Source organism: Halichoerus grypus, chromosome 2 (assembly GCF_964656455.1).
Source record: "Halichoerus grypus chromosome 2, mHalGry1.hap1.1, whole genome shotgun sequence".
Taxonomy (NCBI): domain Eukaryota; kingdom Metazoa; phylum Chordata; class Mammalia; order Carnivora; family Phocidae; genus Halichoerus; species Halichoerus grypus.
In genome coordinates, this window is record NC_135713.1 from 90,292,578 (window position 1) to 90,299,026 (window position 6,449).

Below are 6,449 nucleotides of genomic sequence, written 5' to 3' on the forward strand. Positions count from 1 at the left end.
CACCAAGGCGCCCCTCTCCAGTTCTTTTTTTGTGCATCTTTTGTTTGCAGTTTTCTTGCAAAATGAGTATTGCTGTTCTGTGCGCCTGTATGTAAATTGCTGTGTGTTTTACCTTTTGCCCTTAAGCACCATAGTCTTAAGATATATTCATATTGCTATGCATATATTGAATCCACCGCCCCTAACAGTTACACTCCTGATGTGTATCCCCCACACTTCACGGTGATTTATCTATCACAAGTTCCTCCTCCTCTCTGCCACACATGTAATGCTGCAATGGATATCCTTCTACATGGCCTCTTGGGTCTGCATGAGAAACTGAAATATATGCCAACAATGGAGTGGCTGGAGGTTTCCAGTCTAAGAGAATGTCTTCTCCAGATCATCCAAGACCACTCCAGCTATTATTTGCCACTCAAGATTTTATTCCTACAGCTTTAAATAAGATAATGGATAGGGACATGGATGTTTATTTATTTATTTATTTATTTATTTATTTATTTATTTATTTATTCTTCTGTCACTCATTCAACAGTTTACTGAATACCTACTATGTGTATTTGATGGTATAAAGATGAAATGTCCTATCCTTCACCTTATATAGCCTTATATACATAAGCCATTTTTGCAGATGGGCAAAATATGGCTGAGGTCATGTGATTAATTAGTGACAGAGTTAGGATTTAGAAAAAAGTCTAATTCCAGATCCCCTAGAGAGAGAATAAAATAGAGAGAATATTGTCTCTATGGGAAAAACATAACCTTGCTCTCTTGAGGGTGGGAAATGAGGGAAAAGAGATATTCTTCCTCAGAAAATTCACACACACAGCTCTTGATTTGTCAGTGGAAAATAGTACCTCGGCAAGATGAGTCTCTAACACAAGAGTTCTGACACAGTGCTTCTGGGATCCAGAGAGAAGACTGGAGACTCTGAGGCCCAGGCCAGTGTTCTCAGTGGAAGCCAAGCAGGGAGGATCTGGCAACAGAAGCTTATAAAAGAGGAAGACTCTCTTTCCAGATGTCATATCTCCCTTTCCTCAGTACTTTTAAAAATACAAGTGCCAGTAGAAGGTACACAGTGCACAGAGCAGCACCATGAGAATGAAGTGCCCTACTCTTCCCTTATCCATGGTTTCAGTTATCCGTGGTCAACTGTGTTTCTGAAACAGATGATCCTCCTTCTAACGGACCCTCAGAAGCTCGGCAGTAGCCTACCGCTATATCACAAGGCATGTCAGTAGTCTCACATCGTCACAAGAAGAAGGGTGAGTACAGTCCAGTAAGATACTGGGAGACAGACAGACCACATTCACAGCACTTTTATTACAGTATATTGTTATAATTGTTCTATTTTACTATTAGTTGTTGTTCATCCCTTACTGTGTCTAATTTATAAACTTTATCATAGGTATCTATGTGTAGGAAAAAATATAATATATACATATATGAGGTTCAGTACCATCTGTGGGTGCAGCCATCCACTGGGGGCCTGGGAACAAATCTCCCAAGGATGGGTGGAGGGGACTATGGTAGCCTGAATGACTCCCATTAAAACACAAGGAACACATGCTGGAATGGGGAGGGTTAAAGAAGTAGCAACCATTTCCAGTTTAAGAACTCCCAAAATCAGAGGGTCTCAACTTTTTCTAGCTTGATATCTTATAAACATAAAAAGCATTTCAGTGATGTATTATGACAATGGTTGTTCACTTAATATTAGTTTCAAGTGAAGTATATAATAGCAAAACCTACAATGAATTTAGTAATACTTTAATTTGTATCTAACATTTTACAAATACCAGTATTTATTTTTGCTTTATGATTTTATCTTATTATTTATTATGTTATTTTTGGTGGTTGCATCAGAAAAGCTCAGGGGTGACTTGAATAGTAACAGTGGGGTACTCTTGGCTTCTTTTTTGGTGTTTTAGTATAAAAAGAACCCGACTGCTTCTCTGCTCACTGCAGCCTGCTTAATATCAAGGACTCCGATGTATCCAGTGCCTCACCAGAATGGTGGCTAGTGGCTGCGGCTCAGGAAGTGACCCCCAGACATTTGCTTTGCCCCAGTGACTGCCAGGCTGCTTCCTCGTGGCTTCCCCAGCCTGGTCGCACAGGTGATCATGCTACTAGAGGCTTGGGGAGATTCTGGGTGCTCTGGGGACTCCAACAGTGTGACCATGAGTGGGAGAGTGGACTTCCCAAGACAGGCTTGCTCACCAGTGTCTGGGCTTGCTGTGGGAAGACCCAGGTGGTGGTGGATGGCTTCCCAAGAGTACTCAGCACTTCTGTAGGAGATGTTATTGGAAGTGGAGCCCAGGATGCAACCGCACTAGTCATGAGCAGCCAGGAATGAACAGCTGGAGGGGATAGCTGCCATGTTCTTGCTTGTGGGCTGATGGAAACCTCGGTGTATGATTATGCATGATAGGGACTGAGGAGTGCTAGACCACCCAGACCATTTGCAAAGGAAGTCTCTTTGCTGGAGGCTGTTCTACCACCAACAAATGTGCATGCGCTCAGGGTGCATATTTATTATACTATGTGTTACTCATTGCCCTTATAGCCTAAAGCCTATGGTTAATGCTTGATGAGCATTTAGATTCCCAAACCCTTATAATTATTTACTCTCTCCACCCATCTACAAGAGACCATGTCCTGGAAAGCACTATTCTAAATGCCCCAAATCAGTGCTCCTAGTTGGGTACTTAACATACCACCTTGTACTGATAGTCTTAGGTTATATATTTTTTTTATGTTAGCATTCCTCATCTCCTTCATGTGGATTGTTAAATCTTTGAAAAGAGAAATCAATTATTACATTTTAATACCCAGGATGTTTAGGAGTAATAACAGTGCTTTGCAGAAAGCCTTGCTAAACAGGAAGAAAAAAAAATTATTAAGCACCCACTCAGTGCCAGGAATTGTGGCAAATGTTTTACATTTATAGAGGACATTGAAGTTAACTCTACAACTTCCATTCCAAACCCTTCCTTTGTGCAGCAACAAAGGAATGGTTTTTAAACAGTGTAATTCCATCATAGTAATCCCATTCCCTTGTCTCTGAGGGATTCTGAGCCCAGGTTTAAGCTAATCAGAGCATTGCACTCACCTAATGAGTCACTAGATTAAGGCTGGGCATAAGACCTCAATTGGACAATCAGATTGAAAGGAAAGTGTTTTTGTTTTTACCATTTTGGGGGATGGAGACAAAGCTCTGGACAGCAAATTAATGGAAAGATCTAGATCCTTGATGTCACAGAGCCATTAAATCAATCCACCAGACCTAAACGGCTCTGCGGCAGGTATCTTCCATCTGTCTCCCATGTCTATCGGCTACCTTCCTCGCCCCGCTCTCTGCTCTGAAAGGCTGACTTGTATGAACCTGTGTAAATGGGCTCTCTTTCCTCTGGCTCCCAGTTGGCTCTAACCAATGGGGAACACCAGGAGGACACGGAGAGGAGGGAGAAGAGTAAGGTCAGCATTTATTTATTCTGAGACAATGTCCTAGAGTGGGAACAATCTCTTCTGTGAGATAATAGATCCCTTTACTATCTAAACTAGTTTGAGTTTTGTTTTCAGTTCCAGTAAAAAGTGTCCTACTGATATATATATATATATATATATATATATAATCCCATATAGGTAGCCTTAGAGGAAGTTAAGGTTTTATACACACACACACACACATACATACATACCATATACATATACATATAATCCCATATAAGGAGCCTTAGAAAAACTTAAGGTAGCATTATTTCCATTTTACTGCAATAGAACCAGGGCCCAGAGAGGTTGCCTATCTTGGACAAGGAGCTGAAGGAAGCCTGCTTTTTTTAAGTTTAGAAGCTGATTTATGTTCACTAAATGCTCTATTTTAGAATTATTGATTTCACTTTTTAAAATTTACTAAATGTCTTTTAAAAACTTTCTTAACCAATGATCATAATCAAAAAATAGACTCATTTAACCTTTTATATAGGTTTTAATTAATGCTGGATGCCATGTATATTCTCCTTTATCACTTAATCACCCTTAATCTGTGAAGATTCTGAAATAAACTAGAATATAAAAATAGAGGAGCCAATTTGCCTTCTATTAAAGGACACCTTGGGATACATCCTAAAAGCTTTTAAAAAAAAACCACGCACCTATTTAGAAATAATTTGAAACTTACAATCAAGTTGCATAAATAGTACAAAGTACATTCCTATATTCTTCACCAAGATTCTCCTACTGTTCGTATTTTGCCCGTTACTCTTCCTTTCTCTCTCTCCCCCCACCCCCCTCTGTGCATATGTATATATATGCTGCATATCTGTATATATGTCTCTTTACTTCTAAATACTTCAGTGCGTATCTCCTGAGAACAAGGACTTTCTCTTACCTAACCACAGTACAGTTATCAACTTCAGGACATTTAACATTGAATACTTTAATCTCTGACTAATATTTCAATTTTTCCAATTGGCCCAATAATGTTCTTTATAGCATTTCCCCCTCCATAGAGGATCCAGTCTAAGATCACATGTTGCATTTGTTATTCATGTCTCTTTAATTTATTTGAATCTGGAAAAGTGCCTCAGCCTTTCATTGACTTTGATCACAGTGCCATTTTTGAAGACTTCAGCCTCACTCGTCCCTTTTAAATAAAATGCTCCTAATTTTTTTCCTGATGTTTCCTCACGATTAGATTCAGTTTATACATATCCTGTCAGACGACTACCTAGCTGAGGTTGTGTCCTTCTCCGGATATTGCACCCAGAGGCACCCAAGGTCCGTCTGCCTTTCCTTGATCACTTTAATTGTGACCACCTGGTCAATGTGTTGTCTGATTTCTCCACTATATAGGATGGAGGCCTGATTTTTAAAATCAGGATTTGTTAGACTGCAATGCACTGCTCCTGGCTGCTTCCTGTTGATTTTGATTCATCTGCTCTTTTTGAGAACCTTAGTGCAGCCATTATTTGCTGACTCTAATTGACGAGAGTTTTCTTTCTTAAGCAAAGTCTGGGCAAGGGAAGTTACAATCAAAGGATTTCTACAGCTTCTGACTTGTTTTCAATTCCTGGCAATTGGCCTCTCACTATTTAATTAAATAACTGTTAAGGGAAAACAAGTCTCTCGATTTGCCGAAGCTCTTTTCTTGCTGGCCACATCGCTTTTAGGGTATCTCACCTTCTCTGTAAAAGAAGTGTCTCCTCTGTCCGTTCAGACCTAAGGAGATTTGTTATGGCAAATTGCTTTGTTCCCAGAAGCAGCTTTGGGAGGAGGGAGCCCAGGGTGGGAGGGCACTCAGGGCGGGTTATGCAGTGGTCAGTCTTCTTCCACATCACTGGGGTTCTAGTCCACCCCGACAGTGCTAAAGGTCACATCTCCGATATCTCTCACTTTATCTTTCTTGAAGGATTACCAAGGTAGCTGGGAAGACAGTGAACTTTGGGCAGGCTTTGCAGGTGAGTCTCTGGGCTCATGTGAAATCTGGAGGTAATAGCTTTAGGTAAACAACTGATCCTAAAACCAGTTCAATTGGTTGTTGAGTCAAAATGTATCCTAGGCCTCAGAGACCTTTAGAGAAAGCAAAGCCAAACTCCTTACCTGTAATTACATTCTGTTGATTTGTCTGAAGTTATTCCCTTTTGTCACTTTAGGGCTGCACAAAGCTCCCAAGAGACAATGACGGGCATTGTTGGTGTACACAGTGCTGGTGTAATAGCCAGCGAAGTAAAGCAAACTTGTGGTCTGTGCATTTCACTGCAGGACACAAATCATGCAGCAGAATCTGGCAACTATTATGAAGCCGAAATAAGCACATCTAGTCACAGAACAAAGCAGCCAAATTATGTATTTAACGTAATAATAATTATAAAAGCTTCATAGGCATCATTTTGAACTCTCTGCTGCCATGAGTCCTGAGGGCTTCCTTCAACTAGGGGGAACACTGAAAAATGAACAGTGACAGGAAGCTGGGGTGGAGAGCGGGTTCAGTCATTAGTTTTCTTTTGTGTGTGAGCAATTGTTTTAAAGTTCAGTGCAATGCTCAGTGTATCACTGCTGCCACAAGTTACCCCTTGGATAGTTTACTCCGAGTGCCAGCTTCTCTGGGGTACCTTCTGGATTTTCCAAGTGGTGCCATCAAACAATGATTATTCTTCTTCAAGAAATTATCCAGAGTGGCTTGTAACATGACAGACATGTGGTTTGAATTTTGTTATAAACACAGAACAAAGGGCCTGGGAGTGTTTCTTTTCATTATCTGAGCTGTGTGGCTCTGAGGAAACATGAGACAGTTCATTATTCAAATGCGAATATTTTTTTTTTTTGCCTTTCATTTTCGGTTTTATTTCTGTATATCCATGACATTTCAGCAAGCAAGCTGCCTCCTCTAGAAGCACCATCTGCTTTTCTTTTCAACTGTGACACCATCTGAGAGAATACCTTCTCAG

At 40.4% G+C, this 6,449-nt stretch overlaps 1 pseudogene; it reads right to left on the minus strand.

The window, feature by feature from the left end:
• Window positions 1-2,121: 2,121 nt before the first annotated feature.
• LOC118519575 (pancreatic progenitor cell differentiation and proliferation factor-like) lies at window positions 2,122-2,380 on the minus strand (annotated as a pseudogene).
• Between the last annotated feature and the right edge of the window lie 4,069 nt (window positions 2,381-6,449).